Below are 21,121 nucleotides of genomic sequence, written 5' to 3'. Positions count from 1 at the left end.
CTCTCTGAAATAGACACAACAAATCTAAAGCTGCTTTTGAGCCAATCTCTAATCAATTGAACTGTACTTGCTGATAGGAAATTAAGGTATGGCAAATAGGTTATAAGGTATTTAGGCCTGTAATTTAAAGATTTAGTTAAATTAATAAACTGTAGCAATTTTTAAAAGACTGAACAGATTACCTTACCTAATATTTTGCCTCCTTCCTGACTACTTTGGGAAGATGGGAAAGGTGGAAATAAAGGTGTTTATATAGTGCCATCTAGTGGCAGATACATTTAAAAAAAAGGACTCAGTTTTCCTCTAGGGATTGTTGAAAGAAACCCAGAAAACATCTGCTACTATTGGAGTCTAGTCCAGGTTTAATTCTAGTTTTGTTTTAACCTCCTCTGAAGAGAATGCAATCCTCGGGGCTCTTTTTGGTGTCATTGAGAGTTTGAAGCTTTAATCTGGTTTGCGGAGAGCAAAAAAAAAGATGAAAAATCCGAAAATTCGCAGCACTTACAACCATAGTATTTTAACTTTAGACTTTTCCTTGCTGGTCCACTTCTGTGTGTCTCGCTAAAACAAAGCACTGATTCTGCTAAGAATAGGAAATGTTAGCAATCTAAGGAAACTGCAATGATCATGCTACTTCAAATAGAACACTGTTCCCCTCTTCTCATTTAAATCTATGGCTCTTAAAATTTAAATCTTATGAATGGGAAGAAGCAAAGGTTTCTTCAAGTACACTTATTAAAGAGATAGACATCTGTAAGAACAGAGTTTTAGAAGTTAGCCCGCTGTTAGCAAAGTTCAAAATCAATAAACAACCCTCCCCCTACACATGAGGAAAGAAAACAAAAATTAGAAAAATAACAGCTCAATCAGAAACTAACTTATTTGTATTTCCCAGCATCAACTTGCCCTTTCAAAGACCGATCTTTAACTTGTAGCTCCTTTGGCCGTGAGATACTTGCAGGACTAAGCCTGTCTCCTGACCCACATTTATCAGCTGCTGTTTCCAAAGCACCTTCCACCTTTCTTAGCAGGTCTCTCTTCAAATCTGCCTGCGGCAATTATCACCCGCTTTCCAAGTAGTAAGAGAGGTGAATTCTTAGCATGTTTAGCTCAGAGGCTTCGGGTTTCTCAGGACCTCTTCCTGTTGTGCATTCTTTCATTCTGTCTTGACCATCTGGATAAACTAATAGCCGTGAATTTGGATTAAAATATAAAACATGCTGAGCAAATCCAGAAAGCTTTGATTAGTAGGAGGTAGTTAAATGGATGACGCTCAGAAATCATGTGACGTTAGCTGAGATATTGTTATATCTACTGGGCCAAGGGGCTAAATCTGTAATTTCCCAATAAAAGCCATCATCTGGAAATTTCTCCTTAAATAAATCTGATCTTCCTTTCTCAGTTCCCTGACACTTATGAAAGGGTTTCTTTGGCCTTAACTTTTTCTTCATTAAGATACCCATAACTGTGAAAATGAACATAATTTTTCAGAACGGCAGATTTTACCATGTTATTTAGAATGAGAGCAACTGAATGAGGCACATCTGTCAAGAGCAGTTTCAATTCAAGGAGACTCAAACCTCTGTTCTTAATTTCAGCCAAACTCTTCTAGAATTTTCCTTTCAGAAACAGGATAGTGACCTGTTGACCTCTATGGTTTCAGCATCCCCGAAGTATCAGCTTGAAGGCTTCTGTTTTGTTGATGGCATTAGCGGTGATTTTATAATTGGTACCTAGAATTGACATGCCGTGAGATTTAAATGGTTGTTGAGATCTTTGTAGATTTAAAGATTTTTAATTAAATACCGGTTTAGTATCTGATGTCATTTGAAAGGGCCAATCTTCCACAGCAGGAATTTTAGTGGAAGATTGCCAAGCAAGGCTCACTGTATGTTTCCCTTCCAACCCTCTCCAGTGGTGCCGAGTTTATTATAGGTTAGAAACTGAACAGGATCTAGCAACCCTTTTTACAATGTAATCATTTAATTTTCATATAATTTCATGAAGGTAGTTTAATTATTTTATAATTACATAACTGGAACAAGGTATGATACAAGGTTGTGATGAATGTACTATCTTACCAGCTTAAATATGGCAAAAATAAAGAATCAAATCATATACAGAAATTCAATTAGAGCAATGCATAATCTGTGTTGGCATCTCTTTCTCTCTCTTTCAGGTGATATAAGGAAAGCCTTCCTTCCATGTTATCCTGATTTCTCTGAGTTCTTGAACTTTCTAATTACCAATACAACACTATTGTGTGCTGCCCTTAAAAGTAGAAGAATGAAACTCAGTGGTAGGATAGAATAACAACCACAACAACAACATGAGGACCCTCCTCTCAGAACCTGTCAACTCATCTCTGCTCTGCTTTCATTAATGGCATGTAATGATGACAGGCATAGATGTCGGGCCGTGGGCTTTGTGCTCTTACTCCACTTCAAAATAGCAAAAGCATGTCTGTGGTGTCCAAAAAATATTTCTAGAACATATTGACTTCTATTAAAATTTCATGGATTTTATGGACATAATTAAGAGGCAAAAGAATATTTCACTTTATGAGACAACCTCAGAGAACTCTAAGGCACTCATGATCCCTTGTATTATAGTTCTCCTTATTTTTAGAGGGGTTTTTCATGCTTCAGGTACTAAAGAGAAAGGGACATGGGGATAAACATAAGCAGGTATTTGTATCTTCACAGCCTAGAATCCATGGCCTATAGTTGCATGGTGTAAAGAGCAATATAACTGTCTATTCAAAAAAAGGGACAGGGTGTTAGGGACAGAAGTGAGAGGAAGGTGCATGGGCAGGAGCTGGGAAGCAGAGATATGAGGGGCTCCACTGGGAGAGAGATCAGAACCTGCTTGAACATTAGGCTCTGTAAGGAAAGACCTCAGTGGGAGAGGCCATGGTGTTAGAGCTGTGACACCAGGATTCTACTTGAGGTGTCTGGGCTGAACATAGGTAATGAGAAGGGGCTACCTGCCAGAAAACAGATTTGCCTATCTATGAACAGAAGTTATCTGCATTGCCTTTGATTATCTGCAAATTAGAGAATGGTGAAATAGCTCAAAGGCAACGAAAGGCCAAGTGACCCTATAGACTCAGCTAATGCACCCAGTGTTCCATTGAAGTCATCCAGTGATCTTTTTGGTCCATTACAAAGTTTTTCTATAGTTTTTCGCTGCATTGGCAATCATGGAAACAAGAAATCTTTCAGATGTTCCACAAAATCCTTTTCATCCCTAAATTTCTTCATAGATAACTCTATTTAGAAGTTGTTTTTTTTTTCTGATCCCTGCAACTGATTGTGATTTCTCCTTTGTAGCTTCACAATGCCCTTGTCTCTTTTTCATGGTACTATTTCATTTTACCACCAGTGATAATATGTATCTATCTAATTCCCCATATTGGATTATAAGTTACTTTTTAAAAATCCTCTGCAGTAGCTATCAGAGTGCCTAAATATGTAATGTGCTTGATAGATATGTTTCATTGAATTTAATGTAATTCTTACATCCATTCAGCTGGTCCTGATTTGCTCTCTTATAGGTAAAGATGGCAGCTTCCTGCAAAGTCGGATCTTAGGAGCTGATCTTTATCTGGAATCCTCTTCCATAACACTAATATAAACTGAATAACTCTAGGCCATGCTTTCTTTAGATCCAGTCTATTCCCAAATCTCTCTGTTAAGCTACTATGAGTTCCTAAAAACATTCCCATTATTGGATTTACTAGTGGATTTGGTGAATTAAGATATTTCAAAAAGGCTCAGTACTAAAAACCCCACTAGACATTAGCTATTAACTCCCACTCATAGATCAACATAGACTATTTGATAGGCCTCAAAAGAAGGCAAAAAAAAGGAAGAATTTTCCTCTTTTTCTTTTAAACAGTAAGTGAAAAAATAGAACAGCTATGATTGGAGATACACTGGGTCTGTAATGACTGAAGATGAACAGAAGTCCTTCACTTCATCCTTATGAGAATTTACTGTTATTTTCTTCAGTGAAATTAGAAGTTTAGAAAAAATATTGCCATAAAAAGAGTGAATAAAAATTTTTAAAGACGTTTTTAAGGATGCCTCTTATTTTTTGAAGTACAGATTCGATCATGATCATCAGCTATTATTTATGGGTTGGTATTACAATGAAATCTTTATGTCATTGGGTATGTGAACAGATCGAGGGAATTTAAAATACTGCCTTCAAAACTAGAAGTGATCACATTGGGACCCAGAAACAGTTGGCATTCTTGCATAAAAGACACTTGGTACCAATTATTTATGCACTAAGTGGGTCTAGATTCCAGATTAAATTATCCAGTTTTGATTCAATTAGCTTTTGATTCAGTGCCTATGTCTTTAACGACAAAGTTATTCTAGGAAAAGTTGAGCCCTGGAAAAGTTTTACCTAGCTAAGATTTCCCTGAAGGGAGGATGTGAGTCACACAGTACTTACACTGGCAAATAAAACCACAGTGCATGTCTGCTCCCTGTGGATTTTAATTTGCAGCAACAATAAACTGAAGTAATGGGCCTTGGGTTAAATGGTTAAATATAAAGTTCAAATCAGAATTAAGAGGTCTTGTCTTGAAAAGGTGAGGTAAATGTCATAGGCCAAATGATCTGAGAAGGCTTACAGAAATGCCTCCCCTCTCTCATCTGGTTTTATAGTCTGGTTTTATCTCCCACCTCAGATGTCTTCCTATCAATCTTTTCACTTAAATTAGTTTTTTCAACTCAGGTTGCACCTTGTACTCCTAACCCCTGGGGAAAGGGATAGTAATTATGACCAGGAGAAAATTTTAAGTTGTCAAAGCATGAATTTCTCAGTTAATACCTCCACTTAGGGAGGTATACTTCCAACTCTAAATACAGTGCTCAGGCAGCTTTTCTCCCTCTTGATTTGCTTGTTAATTTATCTTTTTATTTTTATATTATTTTACTTATACATTCATGTTTATTCATTCCTTCAATAAGCAAACACCTACTGAGAATCTGTGGTATTTCTCAATGGAAATGATATAGACATTCAGAGCGAAATAGTTCTTGGAGTTAATTCTTTGTACAGGATTGTCCAATACATTGCAAAATATATTGCAATATATCCACAAAGCTGGTCTCAATCCAGAGCAACCTAACCCCACTCCCCTTTTCCATTTCCAGACTTCACAAGAGAAGAACCCTTGGTATGATTCACTGCCAAAGGATACCAGAATGAACACAATAAGATTGTGGACCTCAAGAAGCTGGTTCCCTTGTAAGGAAAACAAGTAAGTACATACAGTACAGTGTGATACATGCAATGAGAGAAATAAATACAAAATAATCATGGGGATATTCAAGGTTTCTCAGAGAAGAAAATTCATGAGCCAAGTCTTTAGAACAAGTAAAAATTAACTAGATGAAGAAGGTTTCTAAGCATCTAGGTCCGAAGGCCATGCCAGCATTCAGAAACTTGCTTTAGGAGAACTTCAGGCAAATTTACCAAGACTGCTACATGGAAATGGAATTGAGGAGGTGGTGACTAATTGGACAGGAGGTGAGATTGTGAGGAGGGTGTCACAAGCCAGGCTAAAATATTCAGACTTTATTCTTAGGAATATGGGGGCATGGAAGTGACATGATCATATTTGAGTTTCATATCACCCTGGAAAGGACTCTAGAATGTTGATTGGAAGAAAATAAGATGGAGGACAGGGAAAACCATTTTGAAGATGTTAAAGTAATTCAGTAGAGAAATGAGGGATGTTTCAATGGACTCCAACAGATGCAGTGAGGACTGCCAACACCCTCCTGCCAAAGACCACCAGAAATACACCTTTAGTTGACCAAGTTGATTTCATTACTCATTGCAAAGGGGAGGAACACTCACCATGAGAAACATAGAGCTGTTTCAGTAAGAGGGTGTTAGAATCCTATTTATCAGATTTGATCTTCAATAGGGTAATTTTGGGGAGAGCATAAGAAAATGAGGATTTATTCACTATCAAAAAGGGAAATTCCATGATTAAGTATATCAATAAATCTTATCTAAAGGGAAGGGAGGCTAGAAGGAGGATTGGTAAAGAAGGAAAAGTCACTCCCATTATCTGGGAGAGGAAGTGTTTGATATTTCATGGGTTTCGGTGGCCTTGATTTTGTTTCATTTTATTTTGTTTTACATTGTGTGTAGACTCCATATACTGGGTTGGGAGGGGAGATAAACAAGGTAGTAGTTAAATCTCATTGGTTTGAGTGAGTTTTGTTCTTTTTTTGTGAAAAGAGATACTTGATCAAGTTAAACTGAGGAAAAGCACTTAATAGTATAATGTGAAGGAGGGAAAGATTAATGTAATAACCCCACAGGTGCTGGGAGCACGATTTTTATTTGTGCATTCCATGTGTTTATTTGGTTTCTTCCATTAACACCTATCAGCCAAGATGAAGAAAAGTACCTAACATATCCGTTTTTTCTATAGTATCTATTTTCCTGTTTCCAGTAACTACTAATTCCCACTAGGAACCCATATGATCCCGGGAAAATTGATTCAATTTCTAGCTCTAATACAGAACACAGAACTGAGTTTAAACTTCTCAGTCTATTCAATTTACCTGGCTAGAATGATTGCTTCAATGGTGAACCATTGAACCACGTATTTGCTTTTCCTTGCTGGATAAGAATGAAGAAGGATTATTTTGAAATTTTAGAACCCTAAGGCTTCCAATGGGAAAAAATAGGTCACATACCAAGAACTGGGAACAAGAATGGCATCAGAATTCTCAGTAGCACTACTGAAAACCAGAAAGCAATGGAGCAATGCCTGGTCTGAGCATAAAGCCAACTTGGAGGAAAGCAGAGTGAAAAGACCAAAAAAAAAAAAAAAAAAAAAAAATTGGTATTGCTCACATCATTTGAGCTGCAAGATCAAGCCTCATTTGAAGGCAGTTTTACCTTGGACTTTTCCATTCAAATACCCTTTATTATTTAAGCAAGTGTATGTTAAATGTTCTATTTCTTGTAACCTTTTCTCTAGCCTAACCAAAGTAAACAGTGAAGAAAGCAGATTTGTAGGTTGATCCAGGGTTATGACTGAGGTGAGCATGTACAACAAGGTCAAGGGAATTAAATGTCTTAGCAAAAGAATGAATTAGACTGATGGTGATTGATTCAATAGCCATGAAAGTACATGGTCTACCTTCACTAAAATTTTCCTTTTCTCAATCTTACTTCCCTAGAGCAAAGGGAAGCATTTTCCATGCTGTTATCTAGTCTAATTAAATTCTAATTAAATTCAAATAAAAAGTTATTTATAAGTATTGCATTGCACTAAATTTTGTGAGAATACAAAAGTCTAGGTTCCTGTTTCTAATTCTTGTACTATATAATTAGGGAGTTAAAACACACACACACACACACACACACACACACACACTATTCATCCATCATTTATTAAACTCTTAAAAGCAAGACAAGACAAAATATGAAGAAGAGCTCAAGTGAATTTTACAGATGGCAAGTGCAATGGGATTTGAGAGGAAGTAGAAGGCAATCTGTGCTTTTCAGCTAATGTGGGGTGATTAGAGGAAATTCCCCTGGGCTCTCTTTTCTCTCATTTAATCTGTTAGCATTAGAGAGGGCAGCAGGCTTACTCTGTTTCTGAGGTGAACGATGAGGGATCTTTTTACTAGCTCTGTGACCTTGAACAAGTCACTTAACCCCTTTAAGCATTATCTTTTTAATTTAATACCTATTGATAACCCTTTAAGTCCCTACTTCTTTCTCAGGATTGTTGAATAGAAGCAAAAATCTTAATGGGAAACAAAGAATGTCAAGATACCTTCTTTTAACTATTTTTAATGTTTATTTATTTTTGAGAGAGAGAGACAGAGTGCAAGTAGGGGAGGTGCAGAGAGAGGGAGATACAGAATCCAAAGCAGGCTCCAGGCTCTGAGCTGTCAGCATAGAGCCTGACATGGGGCTTGAACCCAGGAACCGTGAGATCATGACCTGAGCCAAAGTCGGATGCTACCCAGGGGCTCCTCAAAATACCTTCTAAACTGGAAAGCACCAAAGATAAGTAGGTAATAATAATAGTTAATGGTGGCCCTTGGCAGACTCAGAGCTACCCCAACTTCCGTTTTTTTGTTGTTTTTGTTTGTTTGTTTTGTTTTGTTTTTTTGTTTAAAATTTGAATAATGAATGGTAGAATTTTAGAAAATATAAAAGGAACAATGACAAAGCTATGTAGAAGAAATTGTTATACACATCACAGCGTGTATACCTCTGATGACCCTATCATCTCCATTTGGGGGAAATCCATTGAGCAATTACATAAAATCTTAGGAAGTGCTTAATTAGCTGCATTTTACCCACAAATGTAAAACTCAGATCAAGAGACAGGTATAAAATAAAACTGACTGTTTGGGACCAAATAAAAATTCCATTCAAATGAAGTTGTGTGGTTCTGCTCTTGTAAGCTTTATAAGTTAACTTCTTCATGTTACAGCCTAAGTAAATTAGGTACAAAGTCCTAACACCTGCAAAGATCCAAACCCACGTACACATTTGATACAAAGCAATAATAAAGGGAAATTGTGACTGTGAGGTGCTTAAAGACTCTGCCCTGGCTCTCTTCCTCCTTCTCCTGTTACTTAAGCCAAGATAATTTCTGTAAGTCTTATTCCTTTTTTCAGAACTACATTTCTCATTCTTTTCTCTTGCTCTCTTCTCTGGTCCTTTGCCTGTCCTCTTGTGCATTCCGATTTGCTTGCAGCGTAGGGCAATTGTAAAGCCCTCAACATTCCCCTTACAGAGCCCTCATTTAAGGTGTGCTTGATGCAGTAGGGTTGTTTTCCAGGCTTAATTCCTCCCTTCTAAGAACCAGTATGATACTAGCCCTTTTTTCATATGTCATTTGCAAATATCTTTTCCCATTCGGTCAGTGCCTTTGATGGGGGGTGGGGAAGGGAGGAAAGTGGGTGATGGGCATTGAGGAGGGCACCTGTTGGGATGATCACTGGGTGTTGTATGGAAACCAATCTGACAATAAATTATATTTAATATATAAAAAAAAAAAAAAGAACCAGTATGAGCCACTCAAGAGGTTTAAAGGGCCAGTGCTGCATATCATCAATGAAGTATAGAAGAAAAAAACCGTGTTCTGGACACAGAAGTACACACAAGAGTTCTGGTTTCGTAAGGATTCCAGAATTAAAAAAAAAAAAAAAACTCAGAAAGACAGGGCCATTAATAGTTGCAAGGTGACATAGGTTCCAGTTCTCTCTACTTCTAGAGAAGTAGAAGTAGCTGTAATCAGGCTCATAACAAAGAAATTCTTGAGGAGTATCATATATCCATTTACTAATGTGTAGCCTGACAGCGATTTCTCAGTGACCTCCATGTATATACATTTTAGCTTTATTTATCCCTCCTTAAAATGCCTCAGAAAATTCAGATATGTAATTAAAGTGATTAGAATAAAAATCAGCCAGTGTTCAAAGCTGCAAACAACAGAGCCCATATTGTCTTGTTTAAGCAGAAAAGGAATGTATTAAGATATTGTGCACCTTACCAATCTCCAAGAGGGCCTTATAATCAGGTTTATAGACTACATAGCCTGGCAATAATTGGGCTACTGGGCTTTCCAGTGAAGCCTCTACCATGCCTACTTCTGGATGAAGGAAGCTTGGACTTTTGCGTCGTTAACACTGGATATGGGATTCAACTGCTAGTGCCTTCGTCCTAACTACCTTTGAAATCTTGGTTACATGGGGCACCTGATAGGCTCAGCTGGTAGAGCATATGACTCTTAATCTTGGGGTTATGAGTCCCAGCTCCATACTGGGTGTAGAGATTACTTTAAAAAAATCTGAATGCCTTTTTTAAAAAACTTTATTTCCATTTCTTTACTTTTTAGAAAACCTTTTTATTTTGTGATAGAGATTCCCAGGAAATTGCAAAACTAGTTCAGAGAGGCCCCTTGTACCCTTCATTCAATTTCCCTTAATAGTTACATTTTACATAACTATAGCACAAATTCAAAACAAGGAAATTGATGTTGGTACATTCCATAGAACTCACCCAAATTTCACCAGTTTTACATGAACTTAATTGTGTGTGTGTGTGTGTGTGTGTGTGTGTGTACAGGTCTATGCAAATCTATGGATTCATGCAACCACCACCACCATCCAGATACAAAACTGGTCTATCACCGTAAGATCTCCTTTCTACTACCCTTTTATAGTTACACCTACTACCTCCTGTCCCTAATCCCTGGCAACCATTAATTTATCTCCATCTCTATACTTTAGTCATTTCAAGAATGTTATATAAATGGAATCATCTATGATCTGAGATTGGCATTTTTCATCCAGCATATGGCTCTTCAGATCCATTCAGGTCATTATGTGTTATCAATAGATAGTTCTTTTTCATTGTCAAATAGTATTCCAAGGTATAGATAAATCATAACTTGTTTAACTGTTTGCCCATTGGAAGACATTCTGCTTGCTTCTAGTTTGGGGATATTATAAATAAGGTTTCTGTGAATATTCTAGAGCAGATTCTCTGGTCAACTTTGAAACCAGTATCTTTCTCGGGGGAGTCTGCTTGATAAACCCAGGCAGAGTTTGTGCTCAAGCCTCTCAATAGATCTTTTACCACCATTAGCCCCTACCGGTCATTTTCAGTACAATTTCTAACATTCACAAAGTGGACAATAGTATATAATGAACACTCCTGTCCATCACTGAGCTTCACCAATTATCAGCATTCTGCCATTTTTTTTCATCCCTACCTTCACCTACTCTCCCTACCAACACTGGATTATTTTGAAACAAATCCCAGATAATGTGATTTTATCTGTGAATATTTTAATATGTCCAACAATTAAGAACTCTTTTTTTAAAAAAAATAACTAAAATGCCATCATCCCAACGTCATACTGCAGGTTCCTCCAAAAGCCAATACTGAGCAGGCAGAGGTTTTAGCAGGCAGGGAAGGTCCTCAGGCAAAGAAATGCAGGTGCTGGCCGCTTAATTCTGCGTACCATGCACCAAAGTGGTAAGGGACTGTGGGACCTAGGAACTGACAGCATATCCTACACAGGCCTAAAAACAATGAACAAGTAACCAGTCAGTGTTCACATTTCCTCTAGTGTTTCATAATAGTTTTACAGTTTATGTGTCCAAATCATGATACAAATAAAGTTCAGTGTACTTGATTTACAGGTCTTTAAGTCTCTTTCCTCCCATGTTTTAGTTTGAATTTTTTAAACATGTAACAAATTTGGAAGAATTTTGCTGTGAAGGACTATGTATCCATCAAGATTACAGCATCAAGGGGCGCCTGGGTGGCTCAGTCGGTTGAGCGTCCCACTTTGGCTCAGGTCATGATCTCAAGGTCTGTGAGTTCGAGCCCCTCATGGAGCTCTGACAGCTCAGAGCCTGGAGCCCGTTTTGGATTCTGTGTCTCCCTCTCTCTCTGCCCCTCCCCTGTTCATGCTCTGTCTCTCTCTGTCTCAAAAATGAATGAACGTTAAAAAAAATTTTTTTTTTGGGGCGCCTGGGTGGCGCAGTCGGTTAAGCGTCCGACTTCAGCCAGGTCACGATCTCGCGGTCCGTGAGTTGGAGCCCCGCGTCGGGCTCTGGGCTGATGGCTCAGAGCCTGGAGCCTGTTTCCGATTCTGTGTCTCCCTCTCTCTCTGCCCCTCCCCCGTTCATGCTCTGTCTCTCTCTGTCCCAAAAATAAATAAACGTTGAAAAAAAAAAAATTAAAAAAAAAAATTTTTTTTAAAAAGATTACAGCATCAACATGTTTTTTTAGTTTATTTATTTTGAGAGAGAATGAAACCACACACAGACACATACACCCACACGCACGCACGTATGTGGGGGGGGGGAGGGGCAGAGAGAGAGAGAGAGAGAGAGAGAGAGAATCCCTGGCAGTCTCCATGCTGTCAGCACAGATCCTGAGGAGGGGCTCAGTCTCACGAACTGTGAGATCATGACCTGAGCCAAAACCAAGAGTCATCCAGGCACCCCAATAGTGTCAATATTTTTAATATACTTCCTTTATCACTTATATACCACCTATTCACCTTTTCTTCCAAATAATTTTTCTTGATGCATTTTGTAGTAAATTGTAGGTATCAATTAACAATCCCTCCAGCATAAAAATTATTGCTTAAGTTCATATGTTTCCTATTTATTTTTCTTTTGAGGTACATTTTACAAGTGCACAAATGTACATTTGTTGAGTTTTGATAATGCATACACCTGTGTAAACCACACCCCTATCAAGGTACAGAATATTTCTTCCACCTCAGAAGGTCCCCTCATATTCTTTGCCAGTTTCTATCTCCAACTCTTCAAAGGCAACCCAGGGCTCTGACTTTTTAACCTAGTGTTGTTTATAGTGTTCTCTTATTTTTCCTTCTAATGTCTGTAGGATTTATAGTGATGGCTACCTAAATTATTTTTTATTTTGTTTTTATTTTAATTCCAGTTAGTTAGCATAATGTTATGTTAGTTTCAAGTGTATAATATAGTGACTCAACACTTCTATACAACACCTGGTGCTCATTACAACATGTGCACTCCTTAATCCCCATCACCTATTTCACTCATCCTCACATCTCTTTCCCCTCTGGTAACCATCAATTTGTTCTCTATAGTTGAGTCTCTTTCTTGATCTCTCTCTCTCTCTCTCTCTCTCTCTCTCTTCCTTTGCTTGTCTTTTTTGTTTCTTAAATTCATAAGAGTGAAATCATGTGGTATTTGTATTTCTCTGAGTTATTTCACTTAGCATTATATTTTCTAGCTCCATTGATGTCATTGCAAATGCCAAGATTTCATTCTTTTTTATGGCTGAATAATGTTACATTGTGTGTGCGTGTGTGTGTGTGTGTGTGTATATATATATATATATATATATATATATATATACACATATATGACATCTTCTTTACCAATAATCAATCTATGGACACAGGCTGCTTCCTTATCTTGGCTAACATAAATAATGCTGCAATAAACATAGGAGTATATGTATCTCTTTGAATTAGTGTTCTTATGTTCTTTGGGTAAATACCTAGTAGTCTGCTGGATCATAAGGTAGTTCTATTTTTAACTTTTTGAGGAACCTCCATACTCTTTTCCACAATGGCTGCATCAGTTTGCATTTCCACCAACAGTGGAAGAGAGTTCCCCTTTCTCCACATCCTCGCCAACACATGTTGTTTCTGGTGTTGTTGATTTTAGCCATTCTGACAGGTGTGAGGTGATAATGCATTGTAGTTTTTGATTTGCATTTCCCTGATGATAAGTGATGTTGAGCATCTTTTCATGTATCTGTTGGCCATCTGTATGTCTTTTTTTTTTTTTTTTGAGCTATTTATTTAATTTATTTTTTTTACTTTACATCCAATTTAGTTAGCATAGAGTGCAACAGTGATTGCAGGAGTAGATTCCTTAATGTCCCTTACCCATTAGCCCATCCTCCCTCCCACAACCCCTTTAGTAACCCTCTGTTTGTTCTCCATATTTAAGAGTCTCTTATGTTTTTGTCCCCCTCCCTGTTTTTATATTATTTTTATTTCCCTTCCTTTATGTTCGTCTGTCTTGTATCTTAAAGTCCTCATATGAGTGAAGTCATATGATATTTGTCTTTCTCTGACTAATTTTGCTTAGCATAATACTCTCAAGTTCTATCCGCATAGCTGCAAATGGCAAGATTTCATTCTTTTTGATTGCTGAGTAATACTCCATTGTATACATATACCACATCTTTATCCATTCATCCATTGTTGGACATTTGGAGTCTTTCCATATTTTGGCTATTGATAGTGCTGCTATAAACATTGGGGTGCATGTGCCCCTTCAAAACAGCATACCTGTATCCCTTGGATAAATACCTAGTAGTGCAATTGCTGGGTCGTAGGGTAGTTCTATTTTTAATTTTTTTAAGAACCTCCATACTGTTTTCCAGAGTGGCTGAACCAGTTTGCTTTCCAACCAGTAGTGCAAAAGAGATCCTCTTTCTCTGCATCCTCACCAACATCTGTTGTTGCCTGAGTTGTTAATGTTAGCCATTCTGACAGGTGTGAGGTGGTATCTTAATTGTAGTTTTGATTTTTATTTCCCTGATGATGAGTGATGTTAAGCATTTTTTCATGTATCAGTTGGCCATCTGGATGTCTTCTTTGAAGAAGTGTCTATTCATGCCTTTTGCCCATTTCTTCACTGGATTATTTGTTTTTTAGGTGTTAAGTTTGATAAGTTCTTTATAGATTTTGGATACTCACCCTTTATCTGATATGTCATTTGCAATTATCTTCTCCCATTCTGTCAGTTGCCTTTTAGTTTTGCTGATTGTTTCCTTTGCTGTTGTTTCCTTCGCATATCAGGTATGTCATTTGCAAATATCTTCTCCCATTCCATAGGGTGGTTTTTGGTTTTGTTGATTGTTTCCTTCACTGTACAGAAGCTTTTGATTTTGATGTAGTCCAATAGTTTATTTTTGCTTTTATTTCCCTTGCCTCAGAAGACATATCTAAAAGAAGTTGCTATAGCCAATGTCAAAGAAGTTACTGCCTGTGTTCTCTTCTAAGATTTTTATGATTTCAAATTTCACATTTAGGTCTTTCATCCATTTTGAGTTTATTTTTGTGCATGGTGAGAGAAAGTGGTCTAGTTTCATTCTTTTGTATGTTGCTGTCCAGTTTTCCCAACACCATTTGTTGAAGAGACTGTCTTTTTCCCATTGGATATTCCTTCCTGCTTTGTTGAAGATTAATTGACCATATAATTGTGGGTTTATTTCTGGAATTTCTATTCTGTTCTATGAATCTATGTGTTTGTTTTTGAGCCATTACCATACTGTTTTGATTACTGACACTTTGTAATATAATTTGAAGTCCAGATCTGTGATGCCTCCAGCTTTACTTTTCTTTTTCAGTGTGATAACTACGTTTTGTTCCTGATATTGGTAATTGAGCTTCTTTTTGAGAAACAATTACCCATGGGTCTCTTCACTTTTATGCACATCTTGTGAGCTGTGTCACTGACAGCTTTGTCCCTATCTTCTTAAGGACATTGTTCCAGCAAAAAGCCTTGGTAAATAGTGATAGTGGCTCCCTCCAGAGCAGAGGATAGGTTTGATTATTGTCCAGTATAATAATTTCTACTTCAAGGGTAAAAAGTCAGGTTTGTTTGCAGTTTATTTTAAAATGTTAAGTGTCCTAAGCTTGGAGTTCCTTAGTTGGTTTGCCAACCCACTACATTTGCAACATCTACCTGGGCCACTCTGTGTCATTCTTGTCAAATGGAAGTGATGCAAACATAAAGCTCATGTTGCTTGCTGCACCATGAGTAATCAAGTCCTGTCTGTGACCCAGGAATCTCAGTTAGTTGGCCAGTATCCATGAAACTGGCAGGCTAACTTATTAGCTTTGCAAGTAGGGTACAATCTCAAACACTTGAAATTCTTGACAGTCCCAATTTTTATTTTTTTCTTGATAACTAACTGTAACAAGGATTTTATGAGTTTTGTTGATCTTTCCAAATAATGACTTTCAGCTTTGCTGATTTTTCTATTGTTTTTCTATATTTAATTTAATTGATGTTTCTCTTTATTTTTTTCTTCCTTCCACCCACTTTGAATTTACTTTGCTCTTTTTCTAACTGCTTAGTGTGGAAGCTTAGGTCATGGATTTTTTTTTTTAAGTTATTTATTTGTTTTGAGAGAAAGAGATAAAGACAGAAAGAGAGTGTCAGGGAGGGACAGAGAGAGGAAGAGAGAGAATCCCAAGTAGGATCCACACTATCAGCTCAGAGAGTAAGGCAGGGCTCAATCTCACAAACTGATCATGACCTGAGCTGAAATCAAGACTCAAATGCTTAACCGACTAAGCCACCCAGGCACCCCTGCCTCTTTATATTCAAAGTGAGTTTATTTTGGACAACATACACTTGGTTTTTGGTTTTTTTTTTCAACTCATTCTGACATCCTCTGCCTTTCATTTGTAGTGTTTAGTACCTAATTGTTGATGTAATTATTGCTAGGGATGGATTTATTTCTATAATTTTATTATTTATTTTCTCTTAATTGATTTTTGTTAAACTGTTTCTGGTTTCTTTACTTTTTCTGATATTTGAGCATTTTTTATGATTCCATTTTAACTTATGTATGGCTTTTTAGCTATACCTCTTCGCATTATTTTGTTTTACCAGTTGCTTTAGGGATTGCAGTATGCATCATTAACTTTCCAAAGTCTACTTGTTAGTATTGTACCAACTCATGCAAAATATAAAAACCTTGGCTTTGTATAGTCCATTTATTTTCTTCATACTGTCCTTTAGGCTGTAGTTGGCATTTATACTACATCTACATTCATTATAAACCCATAGGCAATATAGTTTTTGCTTTTGAGTCATATGTATTTAAAGACATTGATAAGAAATTATAAACTTTTATGCACAGTGATTCTTGTTATTTAAAATAGTTGTGTTTTAAAAGTCACCAAAAATACCAAATACCAAATTAGTGGATACTCTCCCAGGGGAAATATAAGGTTAGGTTCCTGGGAGCCTGGGTCACAATTTATTTGTCAACTGATAAATGCATAACCTTGTTTTATGCATGTTTCTGTTTGAAGACACCTTATTTAATATATATTGTTGATTCACTAACATTGAACTAGGGGCCAATAGCACCACAACTCATGCTTGAACAAAGTTTATCTAACATACAAACTTTCTGAATAAAGGATATTAGAGCCTTGGCCTTAGGAACGCTAGACTACATTTGAGGGCCATTTCAAGCAGTGAAATCACCAAGGAAAGCACACATACAAACAATCTGGTACTAAATAGACAGGAAAAGACACCTGTTTACATGATGGCTGAAACAAAGAGGCAGAGCATTTATCTTGTTTGAACTCAGCTGGGAACATGCTGGGAGTGTGCATGCACTAGGCGGCTCAATTTTTCATTTTTCTGCATATGTCCCTGACTTACGGTGAAGGCATTTTGAAATTAATTTTGACTTATAAATAAATTTCAGCGAATGGGCAAGTTCATGAATGTGGGATCTGTGAATACAGGCATATCTCATTTTATTGTGCTTTGTTTTATCGCACTTTGCAGTCATTGTGTTTTTTACAAATTGAAGGTTTGTGGAAACCCTGCCTCGAGCAAGTCTATTGGCACCTTTTTTCCAATAGCATTTGCTCACTTTTTGCCTCAGTGTCACATTTTGGTAATTCTTGCACTATTTCAAGCTTTATTATTATTATACTTGTTATGGTAATCTTTAATCAGTGATCTTTGCTGTTACACTGGTAGTTGTTTTGGACACCACGAACCACACCCATATAAAGTGGTAAAGTTAATTAATAAATCTTGAGTGTTATAACTGCTCCACCAGCTGGTCATTCCCTCTAATCTTCTACTTCTCCTAGGGCCTCCCTATTCCCTGAGACACAAATTATTGATATCATGCCAGTTAATAACTCTGCAATGGCCTCTGAGTGTTCAAGTGAAAGGAAGAGTTGCATGTCTCTCACTTTGATTCAAAATCTAAAAATGATTCAGCTTACTGAGGAAAGTGTGTCAAAAGCTGAGATAGGCTGGAAGCTAGACCTTATGAACCAAAGAGTGAACCAGGTTATGAGTTCAAAGAAAATGTTCTTGAAGGAAGTTCAAAGTGCTTACCACAGTGAACACGTGAATGATAAGAAAGTGAAACAGCCTTATTGCCAAAATGGAGAAAGTTTTAATCATCTGGATAGAAGATCAAACGCTGGCCATAATATTTGCTTCAGCCAAAGCCTAATCCAGAGCAGGGCCCCAACTCTCTTCAATTCTGTGAGGGCTGAGACAGGTGAGGAAGTTGCAGAAGAAACATTTGAAGTTGGCAGAGTTTGGTTTATGAAGTTTAAGGAAAGAAGTCGTACCCATAACATCAGAGTGCAAGGTGAAGTAGCAGGTGCTGATGTAGAAGCTGCGGCAAGTTATCCCAAAGATCTAGCTAAGAGAATTCATGAAGGTGGCTCCACAAAACAACAGATTTTCCACGTAGACAAAACAGCTTTCTTTTGGAAGAAGATGCCGTCTAGGACTTCTATACTAGAGAGAAGTCAATGCCTGCCTTCCAGGTTTCAAAGGACTGGCCAACTCTCTTGTTAGGGGCTGATGACTAAGCTGAAGCCAGTGCTCATTTACCATTCTTAGAACCCTAGGACCCCTAGGAATTATGCTAACTCTACTCTGCCTGTGGTCTACAACTGGAACAACAGATCCTGAATGACAGAACATCTGTTTACTGCCTAGTTTACTAAATATACATTTCAAGCCCACCTGTGGAGACCAGTGCTCAGAAAAAAAGATTCTTTCAAAATATGACTGCTCATTGAGAACGCACCGGGTCACCCAAGAGCTCTGATGGAGATGTGCCACCACGAGATTCTTGTTGTCATGTTGTTTTGATGTCTGCCAACACAGCATCCATTCTGTAGCGCATGGACCAAGGTAATCATTTTGACATCCAAGTCTTATGATTTAAGAAATACACTTCATGCAAGTATAGTTGCCATAGACAGTGATTCCTCTGGTGGATCTGGACAAAGTAAATTGAAAATCTTCTGGAAAGGATTCACCATTCTAGATGCCGTGAAGAACCTGCATGATTCATAGAAATAGGTCAAAATATTAACATGAACAGGAGGTTAGAAATTGATTCCAGCCTTGGTGGATGAGTTTGAGAGAGTTAAGTAAGTGTAGATGTGGTGGAAGTAGCAAGAGAGCTAAAACAAGAAGTGGAGCCTGAAGATGTGACCAAATTGCTGCAATCTCCTGATCAGTCTTAAAGGGATGAGGAGTTGCTTTTCATGGATGAGCAAAGACAGTGGTATCTTGAGATGGAATTGCCTCTTGGTGAAGATGCTGAAGATTGTTGAAATGACAGCAAAGGATTCAGAATATATTACATAAACTTAGTTGGCTAAAGCAGTGGCAGGGTTGAGAGGACCGACTTCAGTTTTGGAAGAAATTCTACTGTGGGTAACATGCTATCAAACAGCATCACACGCTACCGAAAAAATCATTCATGAAAGGAAGAGTCAGTTGATTTGGCCAACTTCATTGTTGAATTGTTTCAAGACATTGCCATAGCCATCCTCACTTTTAGCCGCCACCGCCCTGATCAGTCAGTAGCCATCAACAATGAGGCAAGAGCCTCCACCAGCAAAAAGATTACGACTTGCTGAAAGATCTGATGATGGTTAGCACTTTGTAGCAATAAAGTATTTTTTTATTTTATTACTTTTTTTAAAGGAGCTCTATGACCGACATGGGGCTTGAATTCATGACCTTGAGTTCAAGAGTTGCATGCTTTACCGACTGAGCCAGTCAGGAACCCAAGAAAGTATTTTATAAATTAAGGTATGTATATATTTTTTTAATTTTTAGACATAATGTTATTTCATACTTAATAGACTGCAGTATAGTGTAAACATAACTTTTATATGTTTTGGAAATCAAAAAAAGTATTTGACTCACTTTTTGTGGTATTTGTCGTATTGTGGTATTTGCTTTATTGCAGTGGTTTAGAAGTGAGCCTGAGTTATCACTGAGGTATGCCTGTCATGGGGATTGACTTTATTTCATTGAGTGTTTTCCATTTCTCATGTTCTTCCTTCCTTACTGAAATTTGTAGTTTCCATCTGCAACATTGCCTTCAGACTGAAGAATTTTCTTTAACATTTCTTGTGGGGACACTTCCAATAGCTGCTCTTTTTCTTAATTTTTATTTCTTTGAAAACATCTCCATTTGCTTTCATTATTGTGGAAGATTTTCTGGGTTGATAGCTTTTTTCTTTTGCTCTTTAAAGGTATCGATTTACTGTCAGCTTCAGTTACTGTATGAAATCCATGGTGATTCAAATCATTCTTCCTTTATGTAATATTTCATTTTTTTCTCTGAATGCTTTGAGATTTCTCTTTATGGTTGGTTTTAAGCAATTTGGTTATGATGGTTTTTTTTTAATGTTTATTTATTTATTTTGAAAGAGAGAAAGAGCAGGAGCAGAATAGGGACAGAGAGGGAGGGAGAGATTGAATCCAAAGCAGGCTCTCAGCACTTAGGGCTCGATCCCAGGCACTGTGAGATCATGGCTGAAATCAAGAGTCAGTCATACGCTTAACCAACTGAGCCATCCAGCTGCCCCTGCCTATGATGTTTCTAGGCATAGTTATTTTTGTATTTATTCTGCATGAGGTTTGCTGAGCTTCTTGGATTTGTAAATTTGTCTCTCAGGATTTTAGCTTTCCTCGAATATTTGGCAATTCTTGCTTCTGTGCTCATCTGTGTACTTGAGATTCTTTTTTCTTTTTAATTTGTTGCACACTCTGGGCAAGGAGTAAGACCTGTGACCAGCGCCAGTATATCTGTCTTTTCTTTAGATGTATGAGGAAGCGGTGGGGCATGCTGCTGAACAGGAAGAGCTAGGGACTGGTGTTCTGTGTTTAAGAGCTTCCTGATTGTTCCAGGTTTTACTAGACACATGGACACTGTCCTATCCATTAAACTGAAGGTCCTGTATTCTATCTAGAGACAGATACCCTGTTGTCACAATGGGATAGGGGGATGAGGAGCTTCAGTTGGCTCACTTTCTCCTGCTGTGAGACTCCAGTTAATTACCTTGTGGCTTAGTCTGGACCCCTTTCCTGCTCCCAATAGTCACCTCTAGATGAGGAACACTTTTGGGGCGCTTGGCTGGCTCAGTCAGTTAAGTGTCTGACTTCAGCTCAGGTCATGATCTCGGGAGCCTGGCATCAGGCTGTCTGCTGTCTTTCAGCCCGGAGCCCACTTTGGATCCTCTGTCCCCCTCTCTCCCTGCCCCTCCCCCACTTGTGCTATCTCACTCTTTCTCAAAAATAAATAAACATTAAAAAAATACTTTAAGATGAGGAACACGTTTTGGTGCTATTACCTTTTATAGCAGTTCTGTCTTGTTTGGGGCTGTTACTCCTTTCTTCTGTCCAATCCATTCTCATAAGTTCTGGGAAATTCTAAGTTCTGGACCATCAACAGCTAAACTTCTTATTTTCTAATGCACTTTTGAATTTAAGCTTTT

Source organism: Leopardus geoffroyi, chromosome B2 (assembly GCF_018350155.1).
Source record: "Leopardus geoffroyi isolate Oge1 chromosome B2, O.geoffroyi_Oge1_pat1.0, whole genome shotgun sequence".
Lineage (NCBI taxonomy): Eukaryota > Metazoa > Chordata > Mammalia > Carnivora > Felidae > Leopardus > Leopardus geoffroyi.
This window is presented reverse-complemented; position numbering follows the sequence as displayed.